The sequence below is a fragment of the Fistularia commersonii genome, chromosome 16 (assembly GCF_037954325.1).
Source record: "Fistularia commersonii isolate RoL2024-O1a breed Wild chromosome 16, RoL_Fcom_v1.0, whole genome shotgun sequence".
NCBI lineage: Eukaryota > Metazoa > Chordata > Actinopteri > Syngnathiformes > Fistulariidae > Fistularia > Fistularia commersonii.
The window spans coordinates 7999292-8015202 of record NC_141299.1 but is presented as its reverse complement, the minus strand read 5'-3'; the positions used below and the strand labels follow the sequence as shown (position 1 = coordinate 8015202).

Below are 15911 nucleotides of genomic sequence, written 5' to 3'. Positions count from 1 at the left end.
AATATTGTCACCTTTTAAATGCCCAGTTTCAACTTTTTCACGTGTCTGTTCTCAAAGGAACACAACCAGCACTGATATTCTGCCATGTACTGAGTAAGCCGTACAAACACACTAAAGGTGATTTTGCCATTTGAGAAATGGCAGAAGGTACTAAGGTTTAGTGGGTGAAATAACCAATTTGCTGAACTGTACATTGCTGCATTTAATTTTTTTCAATAGGTACTGGGTAATGCATTGTATTAATCTCATATTGGTCATGTATCAATCACATTAACACAAGTCTTTAATGCATATATGTACTCCACTGTGCATGGCTGTCTCGGTGTTATCTGCATGAAGAGATAAGAAGATAGTTGAGGGTGATGTGTTGAAGTAGCTCCATGAATATGTATTGTGGCTTATAATGATGAGTTCATCTAGCCTTAACTCCATCTCATCATTGTCAATTCCTGATCCAAGACAAAAGAACCTGAGAAAGCTAGTTCGAAGGCACGTGTTTCTGATTAAACATGGAAATACAGCGCAACAAATCCTGTACACTTTTCTGGTAGCAGTCTGGAAAAACAACTTGTTTCGCTTATCCTGCAAATTAGCAAAGTGTGAGGCTGCAGGGTGTTACTCTCCTCTTTTGCATCTGCAATGAATTATAAGATGGAAGCTAGAGAGAGGAGTAAAGCACTTACACATAATAGCAGAGAGTATGAGAGTAACTGAGTTCAGCAATTAGTTTAAAAATGATAATTCATTTTTTTCTGTTTTAGCTTTTGCTGAAGTTCTGGCTCTTCACCCAGTCTCTCTCTCCTTTATGTATCATAGTCATTAACAGGGGGGGGCATTTGTAAGAGCTGCCATTGGGATTAAATACTTGATGTGGCTGAATGTATAAATGTGGGATGTCTGGGCAAGAAAGATGCTAACAAGTCATGTGGTCCTCTTTGCTCCACTGCAGACAATCTCCTCTGTTGAAGTATGTTCTGTATCCCAAGCAATAAATGTGTACATACCGGTAATATAATTGTAAGAACGGCTGTCCACTTTTACTCTGCAGGAATCGAAATTGTTCTCTAAAGGTCAAATTAACTAAAATGTTAATGCCTGGCTTAAGCATTTTTTCGTAGCAATGTGCAGGTAAAAATACACATGTAAACATGACATGCATATATTAACAGATCTCACATAGTTGGAACAGTAATAAGGCCGCAAGTGCACAGAATGTCAAGTTGCCCTGTAACTCTCTTGTGTGTTCACAGTTTTTGGAAAGTGGAAGAAAAGCGGATGTTTAAAGCCAAGCATGTTAAGAGATGCACAAGAAACAGTTTATTTATCCAGGGCACCACTGTTTCATGGAAATTTTCTCTGCCTCTTAAAATTAGCTGTTAACAGGAGGAAATTCATGAGATTCTCAAAAGGGAGACAAAAGGGAGTTTTGACTGCAATTTTTTTTATCATTTGCATTTGTTTCAAAACATTCCTCACGATGACTTGTCATCTCATTTTAATCTTATTAATTTATCCAAGAGTTAATAGGCAGCCTTTTCTATGTCTGATTGAACTTCAAGGCCATATTTATATTTATTTATTTAATTTATATTTTTGAAGATTACAGAGAAACGGTTCAGGAAGGGGAGTCCTAAAAAAAAAAAAAAAAACACTTGGTAGGTGATTATCAGAACCATCTGTCTGCCACTGCTAAAGCCAAAGACTCAGTGATATCTAAAGATAAGGTCAAAGCAAACTGTGAGAAAAGATAAACATCTTTCGAAATAAAAAATACCTTCACAGCCTTTTCTACGATTTTGTCCTATCACTAAGGACAACCTTTTGAGTTAAACTAATGCTCTTGCCAAATCTAGTCTTCTTATATCTTAATCAATTCTGAAGTGCTCACTTCATTCCTGCACCATTGTCACACATTAAACTCAAGTCTGACTTACTAAACGAATTTTGATGTTACACAAACACATTGCTTATGGTGAGGCAAAACGTTTTTTATATGGTTTAGTGATCCTGTCGCTCGATGATTGAACTATAGCCATATTTATTTACTCTATCGGATATCTATGAATTTATTTTCTGATTGCCAAGTGTTTGCCTCCATTTGATATTGGTTTGTTGTTTCAGGATTTGGTGTTTCAGAGTCAATTGTCTGGATTTAAATAGGTTCGCCCATATATAGCTTAAATACCAGTGGTCATTGGCAGAATATTGCCCGAAACAATTTGCCATCGGTAACCATTTAAATAATTATATATATATAAAAAAGACAAAAAAATAATAGAATATAGAAAACTGATAAGGTACCTAAAAATATTTATGGGTTTACTGAGAATCTTTACAGATGCTTCCCTAACTTGCAAATGCACATACCAACAAACAATGGGAAGAGCAATCCTGCTTTGACAGATTTAACAATTATTTTCAATTGAGTGCTACCACAAATGTTTTATATTATTTAGAAAATAATTGATAAAGGGGTTTCGGCGAAAAAAAAAAAAAAATCTTTATCTTTACAAACAGAACTTTCTGTGTCGCACACACCAGTCTGAGAGCCTCTTCTTGTGCAGATGCTGTTATGCACTCACTGAATTCGAGTCAACATACATAATAAAACCCTTTTCTTGTACCTTTCAATCCTGCTTCCACCCTCCAGCTGACTTCCCTTCTATCCCATTCTGTCCATCCAGCATTCTCCTGTTTCCCATCTCCTTGCTCTCCTACGGCTCCGCGGCAGCTTCTCTTCTTGAGACATAGCGTGTCATACAAATATAACACGCAGGCATTGATAAGTGTCAGGCATCACATACAATGCTGCTCCCCTGTTCCCTTCCTTTCCACTTCACTTAGACATGCAGGCAAGGAAACACAGGCAGGATCAACTGACAACACACGAATAAAATATTAAGGTAATGTAGAATACGGGCAATCCTGGTATCAAAATTAGAGGTGGTACTGGCTCGGATTCTGCTGCTCCGGATAACCTATAAATCTTGACAGAGGGGAAATAAAACTGTCTTTTCCCCACTTCTGTATGAACTTTTGGTGATCACACCTGAGAATAAATTCGTTCGTTGACTGGAGTTTAGTGGTCGCCAGGGCCAAGTAAGCAAGTTGTTGGGAGTTAACCGTAGCTGCCCCAACAGACAGGGATGGTAATAATTCAACCAGTTTAACCCTCAAGTCAAAGATGACATGAAGGGGAAAGGTAACTTATCATAATAATAACAGGAATACACCCGTGACAATAAACATGCAACATTTCTGTCATTGTGCTGATGGTGCAGTAGTTGAGGGTGAAATTACTCAAGGCGTTCCCATTTTAAATGGTGAAATCATATATAAACCAATATCCTACCAAAAAATCAAAAAGGACATGATTTTTAAAATGTCTATCATGCATAATTGTGCGCTGAAATCCCTCTAGCAGCCGCTAAAGCCATCAGGCAGACAAGTAGGCAGAGACTAAAACATGTGGGTACAACAGTAACCTTCCTTAGAGAAAGTTAGAATCCACTATACAGATATCGGGGGCAAGTACAAGAGAGTTTTAATGTGTCCGAGATCACAAGTATTGATTTGCCAGGGTTTTGGAGTCCAAAAAAATATCCAAGTGATTGAATAGATGGCAAATGCCAGGAGGGTACGAAGGGTACTGGGGCAGCTAGGATGGTGTTTTTCCTGAATGCTGTCCTCGATCGCCCCTTGTCAATGCTGGTACAGCAGGGACTTCAGACCACCGCTGTAATCTAAGTGTTGTCTTTTTTTTCATACTGTCACCTTCCCTTAGACAATTTGCTGTTGTTAATACTTTTGTCAGATACACGTAGCTACTGAATACTGGCAAATCCATTTAGAGTCAGGGTTATACTAAGAATGATAAGGAACAGAAGTGACACCATAATCCTGCACATACATTGTAGCAGCCTCAGTGACACCTTAACAGAGCCATACTACCATTTGCACCTTTTTTCTTGTCCGCAGCTTCATATCAGGTATAGATGTTGGTCATTTTGAGTCTTTTGTATTCTCCTTTTCCTTTCAGTTGTTCTCCTTAAGAGTCACCTGAATCTAACCATAGTCTTTGTATCCTCTTTTCTCACACCCCCTATCTTCATGTCCTCTTTCACTCCATCCGTAAATCTCCTCTTTGGTCTTCCTCAAGGTCTCCTGCCTGGCGGCTGCAGCCTCAGCATCCTTACCCAGACAATCACCATGCCTTTCCACTACATGCTAAACCATCTCAGTCTTGCCTCTGATTTTATCCCCAACACATCTAGCATGTCCTGTCCCTCTAATAGACTAATTCCTGATCCTATTCTAATAATTCCCAGAGAACCTCAACCTTTTCATCTCAGCATTTTGAAATTTTTCTTGTGAATATGCAACTTTGATCAATTGAGAAAATCAATTAAAACCAGTGCAGTGGTTAGTGCTTCAGCCTCACACCACCTTTCTGTGTGGACTTTGCATAATTAGTGCATGTCTGTATGGGTTTCCTTCGAGTTCTACAGTTTACTCCTACAGTCCAAAAGCATGCAGCAGGTTAATGGGAAAAAAATGGGAACATTTCTCAGATGTGCAAATAAGAGGGTGAATGGTTGTCTGTCTATATATGTGGCCCTGCGATTGACTGGCAACCAGTCCAGGGTGTAAGCCCGTCTTGCCTGCTGGCATCTGGGACAGGTTCCATGAGCCTGAATGGAATAAGCTATGGAAAATCAACAGATTTTTACAATTTAAGAAAAATGAACAAACACTTGATTGTCACATATTAAAACATCCTGTTTGCCTGCATGCATTTATTTGCCAGAACAGAGATAAATATCACTGATCACAAACAAATTCTTATATTTTAAAGAAAAACATGTATTTTGAAATGTAATTATCCATGTTATAGTCTGGAAGTAATTGTATGACCTGATGAAACTGTACTGCACAGGAAGATATATTACTGTACATAAGTGTGATAGAAAGCTTCAACAACCCTTCATCATAACTTATACAATTTCTTAAGGGAAACTTAACTCTAAAAAGAACAAAATGTAAAAGTACCAACAGTTGGCATACATGTCTGTGACTGTGACAGCTCTCCACTGAAGTCCACAGGAGACTTACTCCGCCAGGCTCTGCATCATGACAAAATCTTGCACCCGTCAGACCATCAACCACCCATTCTCCTCCCCAAATCCGTCTCCTCCTCTGACTTTTCTGCAATTCTTACTCCTCTCTCTTTCAGTTCTGAAATCCAGATGATCCAAGACATAATCTAAGTCACAGCAGCATGTCCATTGTGGCAAAGGAAACGCGCCTCCCCAAGGTTTTTTTTTTGTGTGCTAGCAATGTGTATTACAATAATTGTCACGGAGCAGCATTGCTGAAAAAAAATCTGTGACATACATTTACTCCCTGTATTAGTTGGCCTATAGCTCGACCTGGGGGGGATGTAAGAGGCTGGCAGTGATTCAGGAGGCAGGTTTATGGAAATAGCACCCGCATTAGAAACTCAATGAGAGCAGGGAGAAGATTATGCTCTGGCACACATGTGGGCTCCTGCAATGTCAACACTCTAAGTAGATCCCCTCCCTCTCAATTGCCTCTGTCTTTGCTGCTGTCTTATTCACACTTGTTTTACACACTTGGGCTGCTGTGTGAGTGCATGTTGATGGTTGCATGTTTGCATATATGCGCATGACTTTTATGTATTTATGTGCAGTTGTGTTTATGCACTAGTACCTTGCCCCAACCATAATAGGATGTATGAGGAGCAAGGAGTAGACAGTACTTAAAGAGGGCAACCTTGTGCTGTAGAAATGAGGCTGTCTTGCAACAAAGCTGTTCCTTGACACTCCTTAAACTGCCCTGTCTTCTGCTGAGCTTGGTGTGCACATGTACAAGACACAAATATAACACACGCTCACGCTCTTGCAAGCATGCTTCCCATCTGTTTATCAGCTACAGCCAAGCTTCCTCATGTGTTGTCCTAGCTGTGGCAAAGGCTGAATAATTCAATGCTACACTGTGTGAAGGTTTGAGGTGTATGAGTGGATTGTGCTTTATTATTGTGTGCCCACTGTGTACTTGTGTTGAGTTAGGTGGGGGTGGAAATGGAGCAGACTGGTCAGCATGAAGCCAATTGGTGCTGGCAGGATTGGAGGCATTGTAGCTAGAGAGAGGGGACTCGTTAGAATTTAGCTACTGGGTTGTGTGCTGGGTTGGGGGTGGGGGCGTGGGGTGGATGTAATCAGGAATATTATTTCAATGAAGTGAAAGTTCTTAAAGTGGTCAAGGTCTCCTTATTCTTAAACATTTCAACCTTTTAATTATATGGGACCACGATTTGGGTATTACATTTTTTTTATCAAAATTACCACTATCCTTCCCGCCCATCTTGCTGTCTTTCAGACTAAATGGTGTAAATCAATTTAAAACACTCTATCATGGCAATGTTCTGGTCAATACACAAACAAAATAACAAACTTACCAGGACTTTCATAGAATGCTGCTGATTCATCATGCTAGACTTTCCTAATTTTTTTTTTTGAGATGCATATAGGTTCCATAATGGTTACACTTAACAAGAATACTAATATTTTGCAGGAGCTGTATTGGCAGTACAACCAAAACTATTTTAAGTGCGTTTCTCTGTTTGTGAGCATAACTGCTGAAATGTCATATTGATGGAGCATATCACCATTAGAGAGGTGAGCTAGAGTGGTCCAAAAGAAAACAGATGAATCTCCACACAGCTTGTGTGCTATACTGTGCACTGGCATGCACATACACATAAATGTCCCTGGAGCAGATTGGATATAAATAGACTAAAATAGACATGGAGCTAACTGTGGAGCCATTAAAATGTTGGATTATCCTCTCATGTTTTTTGTCTTTCTTTGTCTGGCCATTTTAGCCATTTCATTTTGTATGCTTTTAGCTGTTACAGTTGAGTGTTATTTTACTTAGCATATCATGTGGTTGACTGGCATGACCCCCACCCCAACACAAACATATGCAAACATTGTGAAGCTTACATTTCAATATGAGTGAAAAATCCACATATTTTGAGCTGCCTTTACTCATGGAGATTGAAAAGGCGAGTGTATTTCGACAAACAATAACCAACCTCAAATTAAACATAGACCATTAAAATTTTATATTTCCATTATTAGATCTTGTTTTAGTATTCACTGTTTCTACAAAAGCAAAAGCACAGAGAGGTAAATATATAATTAGATTAATAGCAAAGAGAAGTTCTTTTTCATATCAGACAAAACAACCTATTGGAACAGCTAATCTATTTTGCCAAAGTCTATGTGACCTATTTTGACCCCATTTGTGACAGCAATGATGATGACATTGCGATGCTGTTCTCCCTCCTACTGCTGAGGGCAAATCTCACTAACCAGCACTTGGGGGGAGACATTGCTTGCGATATTGAAATAATCTGCTGAACTCCCTCCCCATTGAGCTACTTCACGTGGAGAAGTGTGCTATTTTTTCTGAGGTACAGGTTAGCAAAAAAGCTGAATTATTAATGTTTTTGATATTTTTAGTCTGTTTAACCTATTTCTGGTTGTGGCTGGAGACTGCCTGGCTGTCTGTCTCAAAATTATAGTCATGTGACACTGCTTGGATCTGGGTTATCAGGCTGAGTTTTGAGTATGCCAGTGTTTGTATTTGTAGCTAGTAGGTTTATTTTTGACAATGGGTGTTACAGTCCTGATTCGAAGTAATGGCTGCAAATGTTTAGGGTTGTCATTTTGTTATGGCCACCTCAGATAGAGTCATTGTATAATATCTACTTTATTTAGCATTTGGTATTTTTCATCCCAATTGGTATTTACATTATTACAGTTTAACAAATATCAAGTGCTTTTGATGATCAAGATAGTTGTAATTAAATGATGGCTTACAAGAACAAACTGGTTCTTTCTGACGGTACCTTTCTTTGTCACACTCACTTTGAATTATTTTCACATGGTGGCATCAAAAGTTATGCAATTTCCGAGCGTATAGACTAATCAAGCATTTTCTAGACTCGTGTTCTTGTGGACATATACATATTATTTCCATATGGGATTAATGTTTTAAAGTATTTCTTTAGGTATCAACCAATGGCTCACATACAGCTGGGATTCTGTGTTCAGGGGAAAAATGAATTAATCCATTGAAAAAATTAGAGAATAGGACAGTGCAAAGTGTTATAAATTGAGTTCATATTATATGGTTACAATCAATTGATGCTCGGATGCCATTGCAACCCTGTTCTGAGTGCTGTCTGCTCTGGTGGTAAAATGAAATGGTGCAAAAAAATCCATCCATGCACAACTTCTCATTTTATCCATTGGTCGCTCTGACAAAAAGGAAAAGTCACAGAATTTGTTTGAATTTGGAAAAAAAAACTAACAAAGCATTTTAAATAAACAATATTGGGTTGAGAGTTAGACACAGTGATGTTGGCAGCTTGGAGTCATACTTTCAAAGTTAAAATAGCCAATTCCCTGTTGGTGTCTGTATGTCAGTGTACTGCACATACCCACTCAGCATGTGCTGTATCTGAGCTTGTCTGAAATGGCACGCATCTATTGTGGAAGCAGAGGGGGCTCATTTGTAAGGCAGATCTAGTTGTGCTTTGGTGTAGTGTCCACAGAGAGTGTAAGGGGGCTGCACAGCACGACAGCCAGCAATTGTCAGCAAAAATCAGGCCTAATGAAATACAGTACACATGGCTGGAGGGCAAGGGGAGGAGAATGACTGACAGGAGGCCTGAGTGGAAACAGCCTGTGGCAACCCTCCATCTACCAATGCATCAGCTGGCCTTCCCGATTTGTTTTAAGCCTGAGCTCCCCTCCCAGCCATGATAAGGGAAGCAGCATGAGACATAAGAGAGAGAAAAAGGGCAGTGTATGAGAGTGTGAGTGTGTATGTATACGTGTGAGGATCCCTGGGGGAAATGACACAGACTACAAGTGTATAGGGAGTGCTATTGATGGGCCTGCTCATGTGGAAGTGGGTATTTGCATTGTAGAGAAGGGCTGTCAGTAGAGCTCTCCCAGGGCCTTTGTCCACTGAGCATCTTTTTCAAGCAGAAAAGTGGTGGCGGGGCGCTGTGGAGCACCGAAGAGTTGCGAGATGATGTGCCGACCAGAAAAAACGCTTCCCTCTGTTAGAGATTGTTGAACATGTTGATGCACTGCTGCCATCGTTGTCTGACAGCTGTAGAGCAAGGTGTTTGTGTGTGTGTGTATGAGAGTGTGTGTGTGTGTGTGTGTGTGTGTGTGTGTGTACGTGTACACACGTGTAACTGTGATTTGTTAATTCATGCCCAACATTGATTCAGTGTCCGGCTTAACCTCTAATAAAAATGCCTTTTGAAAAACTGCTTCATAGAACAGCATATGATGACATCACTAGTGCCTGAGTGAAAAGTTCAGGTTTTAGTTGAAAGCTCTAAAATTGCCTGCGCAAAAATGACAGCAGCAGATTTTTCTTGAAATGGCCACCTGTACCCTCCAGATTTAAAAATGACATTAAAAATCAGAAGAAATACTATATCACTGGAGGTTGGGAAGCTAGTGCCAGATTGATTGCCACTGTACACAAAGATACAGAGCCCATGTAAGTCACACTTAGTTTCCTGAAATCAATACAAATATCAATTACCTGTTTTGCTGTTTCTGGGCACCCTGCAGTGATGCTATATATGCAGAACGGTTTATTGTGTATGGGCATGCATGCGCGCACTGACCCCCCCCCTCCACGTATACGTGTGTGTCCCTATATGTATCTCGTTATATTAAACTATTCAACTTTGTCATATTTAGACCTCTGCTTTATAATAAGAATAATTTGGTGGCATTTTAATGATATCTTTTTATTACATATATTTTTTACAACCAAATATAAAGTGAGGCTCTGGGATGCTGATTTGCATTTACATAGGTATGAGAGACAATATAAAAGAAACAGTTGGTTTTCTGACAGTGAATGATAACTCTTGTCACGACCCATGGCTCCCTGCACAAACGTTCTATGCATGCATAGGGCATGTTATGAGATTACATTTTAAATCCATGCAACTATGCTGTGTTTCAATGTGCAGGTTTTATTGAGCTTCCTGCAAGGTTTGTGAGAAGAGGTGGGCCTGTGTTGTTAGTTTGGACATGAAACGCAGACTATGGAATGGAGGGAGAAAAAGACCCAATAAATTTGGATTAGGGAGTGAGTGACAGCAAAGAAAGAAAAAGTAGGAATGGGCAAAAATGAAGACACGGAAACTCTGGAATGGAAAAAAAAGATGAGGCTATTTGAATTACTGAATTGTGATGACTAAATATGAGAAGAAAGGAATCTGACAGGGAAATATAGAGTTGGAAATTGAGAATTTGAGTTATTGATGGTGAGCCCAACTGTCCATTCAGGACTAATGGTTTTAACCTTTTCAGTATGAATTAACTAAGAAGATCACAGGTGTGGTCTGTCTGTTCCAGAATCCCATGGTGAGGAACACCAAGATCCCAGAGGTAATCATAAGATTAGCACCATGGTGCTACCGATTGGAATGCCTGAACTGGATGAAAAAGTATTGAATAATAATCAGAAGGAAAAACAAAATAAACAAACAATTACAGGCAGAGAGCAATCAAGCAGCGCTTGATGTTTTTCATATAGAACCAGAGTCTTTGTTTTTTTGGAAATTCCATGGTATTGGAGAGGCATAATAGGTTATCTTACAAGTGTCACTTATCCTTTTCCTGTATGATTTAAATGGAAATATTGTTTTTTTCATTCCAAATATTATTATTTATTGTTATTAAGTGGAGACTAACTAATTTTCCTCAAACAGTTTGATACATGCTAGTAATATACCATATCTCAATATCAGTATATTTAAGTAATACTGCTGCTGTTGTTCTGCAATCAACTATCATTGCACATTAAATCACAGTGCAACATTATGTTCATCTCTACTGAACATTGTCTTTATCGTTGTTTTTCATCCATGTCGATATAGTTGCATTCGACCTTTTAACACACCACTTAAATTATGAATTATGAATGGCAAGGTGTTTTCGGTGTTCATTTTTAAATTTTGTACTCTTGTATAATTTTGAATTCAGCTGAATACTCAAACGTGAATGAAAACTTGGATCTTCTAAATTGCCTCATGCATATTTAATAGTTTAGCCTTTGTACTGAAACCACATCTGTTTTAAAATGAACAGCTAGTTGAGTAATGCTGCAACTGCATTGTATAATTGTTCTGTAAAATGTACTTTTAGCCTTCAATTTTATTTCTTAGGGATACTTAATGCAACAAAATTTTGACATAGGACAAATGTATAGAAAAAACCCTATGACAAGAGTGATAATGACCCCATATTTGAGTTGAATTACAATACAAAATGATGAGGTAACGATGAGAACAGGCACCAGGGGTTGGTTTGTATACAGTAACTTAGCGTGTTTATTATTCAATAGAATGTGTAAATTAGTTGGTATGGAGATGTTTTTAACTATAGAAGAACTTAAAATGATGGAGAAATCAGACACTGTGTGTGATGAAGACTCCTAAGTAAAGCTTTAACTTGGATTGGTTTCTTCTGTCAGTATGTGAAAATCAATATGTAAACAAAATGTAGTGAAACAATGTAATGTTGAGGAGAGTAGGACCAATGTGGTGTGATGACTTTAATGGACACAGCAAATTGTGGGGAATGACAAAAGCACATGCAAATGATCTCCAAATGAAAAGCTTTGAGGATGTAATTTCACAGACAATTTCTGGAGGAATGTGATGAGCACCTGAAGCAGCTGACAGATGCAGAATCAACCTATAGTGTAACCAAGCAAGTTATGATATTTAATGAATTAAAATCCATTCCTGCAAGCAAAGGAAAGACAAAAGATGTGTTACCATATAGAAATGCTAGGTGTAGGGAAGCTCTAAAAATTATATATTAGGCACATAATCCATGAAAGGAATTCCTTTTAACACCCAGGTCAATAAAAGTATGCTGAGGTAGTAGTAAAGAGAACAATGGGGCAGCAATAAACATGCACTGGAGAGAAAACCATGGTTCCATCAAAATCCCTTCTTTGAAATTAGTTATTTTGGCTTGAGAGGGTGTTAGATAAGAGAAAAAGGAATGGTGCTGTCTGATGGAAAAGAGCACATAACAAACAAGGAGACGTCCGAGTTAATGGTAAGCACTTTATTTACAAAATGCAGGTCCAATGAACTAAATACAGGGGTAAGGAGAGGAAGAAACAAAACAGGAAGAAAGGATGCTGGCATTGGTGAGAGAGAGGGTCAGAGCAAATCTGAGGAAGATGTATCTTTTATCATGGGACTTAAGAGAGACACGAAAAGAAATGGAAAGAGTGCAGTGAGGTATGCTGAAGTATTTCATTACTGGATAAAACATCTAAACATCTATTTGAGTGGAGTCTGGAGAAGATGTGTAATAACTGCTGCATATGCCAGGGTGCTCAGAGGCAATAATTACCCCAATAAAGAGGCATGGGATAGAAACCAGGACGCCAGGAAATCAAGTGGATTGTTTTGATTTTACACATTGCAAATTAATGGAACCAAGGGAGAATGAAAGAGTGAATTCAGGAAGGGCAAGAACACTATGAAAAGAAGAAATTTTATTGAATTGATAAAGAATTTTAAGCTGCTATGAAAAGGGTAGTTTGTAATAACTGGAAAAAATACATTAAAAAGACTATATTTCATTATAAGTTAATTAAATCAAATTTATAAAGATTAGTCATTTGAGTAGAGTATTAAGGTTATCATAATAGCCTGTAATTGGACCTACTCAGAAAGTAGTAAAATGTTAACATTAAATATCAACAATAGTGAAAATTAGCAGATACTTGGGTTTTTTGTTTTTTACACAATGGACATTTGAAATAGACCTCCTTTTCAAAAAAAAAAAAAACCCAACAAAAAACAAAACCTTGCATCCCTGAAACAGTTAAAGACTAAAAAAAAGCTATGCTTTTTACATGAAACAAAATAGGGTAGGTTCCTCTAAAACTGTGTGGAGTAAAAACAGTGTTGCAATTTCTTTCAGTTTATTATATTCATATTTTTTAAGTAGGAGCACACTGAAGACTTAATACAGTAACTTCAATAGTTCAATATTCATTACAGCAAATTATTTAATAGGTCTGTATGGTTATTACACTTTGACTGACAGTGGAGGATATTATTCTAACATGAAGGAAAAGTGTACATAAGGGGCAGGTGATAATGGCCAAGCTGCAAAACATAGAATTAATGGAAGAAAACAGTTAAAAGTATTAAAGAGTATGGGGAAAGTGCGAAGGGGATATTTAGCCTTTTGAGGACTACTTGAAAGATTACTTTGAAAACTGTGACTATTGAGGTAGAATGGATTTTGAAGTTGGCAGTAAAAGAAACAGGACAGGTGGACTTGAAAAATGACTTTGAATGCAATGAGCACTGAGGGAAAATGGATCTTGAGGGTCGTGGTAATGAAACTCTAAACTTAAACCTAATTGTCAAAGAAGAATGGGTGGGCTGACTGGCTTCAAGATCACATGAGGATCTTTTCTGGTTTCAAATCACAAGGGTCCAAATGCCAAATTTCCTTGCCTCTTCAAATACACCTACAATCTGCTTAAAGGTTGCAGATTGATTAGTCATATAGAATGGTCCCTAAATTTCATACATAAAAATGTTATGTAACAAAAGAGCATCACTAAACAAAGCAGCACAACAAATGACATAATCAAAGGTGCTTTTCTTCAATCTGCACAATCAGCATATAAGATCGAAGTTTCAGTGCAGCAGGCTTAAGGCCCACCGGGGAGAACAGCAGTTTGCTACTTCCTGCAGGGATCCACTCAGTGTGGAATACACATTTCCCATATAGTGCTGGATTTTTGCTTGAGAAAAATCAGACTTATATGCAGGCAAGCCCAGAGGCCATTTATGCTTAAGAACTGCTGTGTAAACTTCAATGTGTTATGAACAAATATGATTTATAAGCTTTTTAGACTAACACCATTACCTCAGTTTATGTAGACGGACAGAATGAGACTCACAAAAATGCATAGGCAGGGCTAAATAAACACAAACTTAAGAAAAAGATGGGCACAGACACTGTCGATTATGTACTTGGACAGAAGATGAGACAATATATTTATTTATATGTTTTTCTTGATTTATTATTTATGAATCTATCAATCTGTATGACACAGGGACAGCACATATAGCACGTGTCTGCTTTTGTGCTCTTTTCCCATCTGCCAGCATCTATGTGTCTGTCTGCCTGTCTGGCTTTTCAAGGCTTCTGCTTTGTCCATCAAAATATGTGCTCTGCCCCCCCCAACCCCTCCCACAAACCTCCCCAACCTCACCCCCATCTCCCCACACACATTTTCTTCTTTCTATTTTCAACAATCCATCTCCTTCTATTGAATGTCATTGTCAATAAACTACAGCCTTACATGCTTAAATCCCTTAAAGATTTTGAATTATGATAATTATGAATTACAAATTTCTATCTGATTAATCAAAGTTGTTCACCTTTTGGATGTGCTTTTCCCGCAGTATGATAAATACATACCTAAAAGAATTCTGCTCTTTCAAGCCTCAAGAAGGACTAAGAATGTTGTGCAGCCTAAAACCAGTCTTTCATTACCTCTCACTCCGAATCATCCTTTCCAACCTTCTACCTTCACCCTAGGCTTTTCTTGACTATTTGATGGTCTTTGACTATTTAAGTATAATTTTGGAGAGCTGGTAAACAATGGCCTTTGTATTGCTCGTATGACATTTTTTGATATCATATGCATTGTGATGCCATGCCAGAATCACAGAGTATGACAGTCATTTCTTACGACGTTTCAGTCAACAGGATGATAATTCCATCAGACATAAGTTGGATAGGAAAAAAGTGACGGTTTTATGTAGTGGGATTTGCAAATGTTGTAGGATATTTTTTAATCCTAAAGGCTGCACAGTCTGTTTTAGTGAGGAATGGTGTATATATACAAAACAATGATTGTTGGCAGTTTAAACTCTACAGGGGACCATTAGCTGACTTTAGACAAGATGAATGGATAGTCATCAGTGGTGCAGTGAAAGTCTGTCACATCCACTGACACTTCTAAAAGCACTTAGGCTGTGTTTGCTGAATGACCAGAATCTGGTAATGCCTGATTTATTATATGGTCTGTTCACAGTTAAAACCCTGTGGGTATATGATGGCCAACTATAGTTACACTACCCAAGTATATTTCAGGCTGTGGCAAAGAAGGCAAAATAAAAGCCTTTTCTGTTGCTTTCACCTTCTTCCAGTCTCTCACTTTTTCCTTCTCTCTTTGCCATCGCAACTCTTCTTTTGCAGCCCTTCCCGAGCCTGCTGTAGATAGTTGCTGGTGGTCTGGCAAAAGCTTACAAAAATAGGACATACAGTGATAAAGGCAGATGAGATGGCAGGTTATCCAAGGATCAACGTTGAGGGCTGCTAAAAGAAAATAAGAAATTATAAGTATCAAAAAATGCCCCATCTCAGTCCTACTTTATCATAACACAGGATCCCTGAGCTTTAAAGCCAGGGTTTTTAGCTGCAAACCAAATAGACAAAGAGATATTCTCTCTTGCAATAAATGAGAAAAATGACATTGCCAGGGTTATATGTGAAAGGAGCCAGTGCAATGTTCGTGTTTAATATATTAATGTTGGACTGTCAGTCAGGCATTATGACATCTGTGACAATGGAAGGTCAGCAGAGGGATTAGCTTAAAAAGATTGTGTAATTGTTGGAAATCCTGAGTCAAAAAAGGAATCTTGAAGCAAAGAGGCCACTGCAAGAATCATGTTTTCTCCTCCAATTTCTATTTTCATTTTTTTTCAGAGTGGCAGTACACAGAGC

General features: G+C 38.3%; 1 protein-coding gene across 3 annotated transcripts in view; it reads left to right on the top strand.

The window, feature by feature from the left end:
* Positions 1-15911, top strand: part of celf5a (cugbp, Elav-like family member 5a) — a 199494-nt gene that overhangs the window by 13382 nt on the left and 170201 nt on the right. The window lies entirely within an intron of this gene.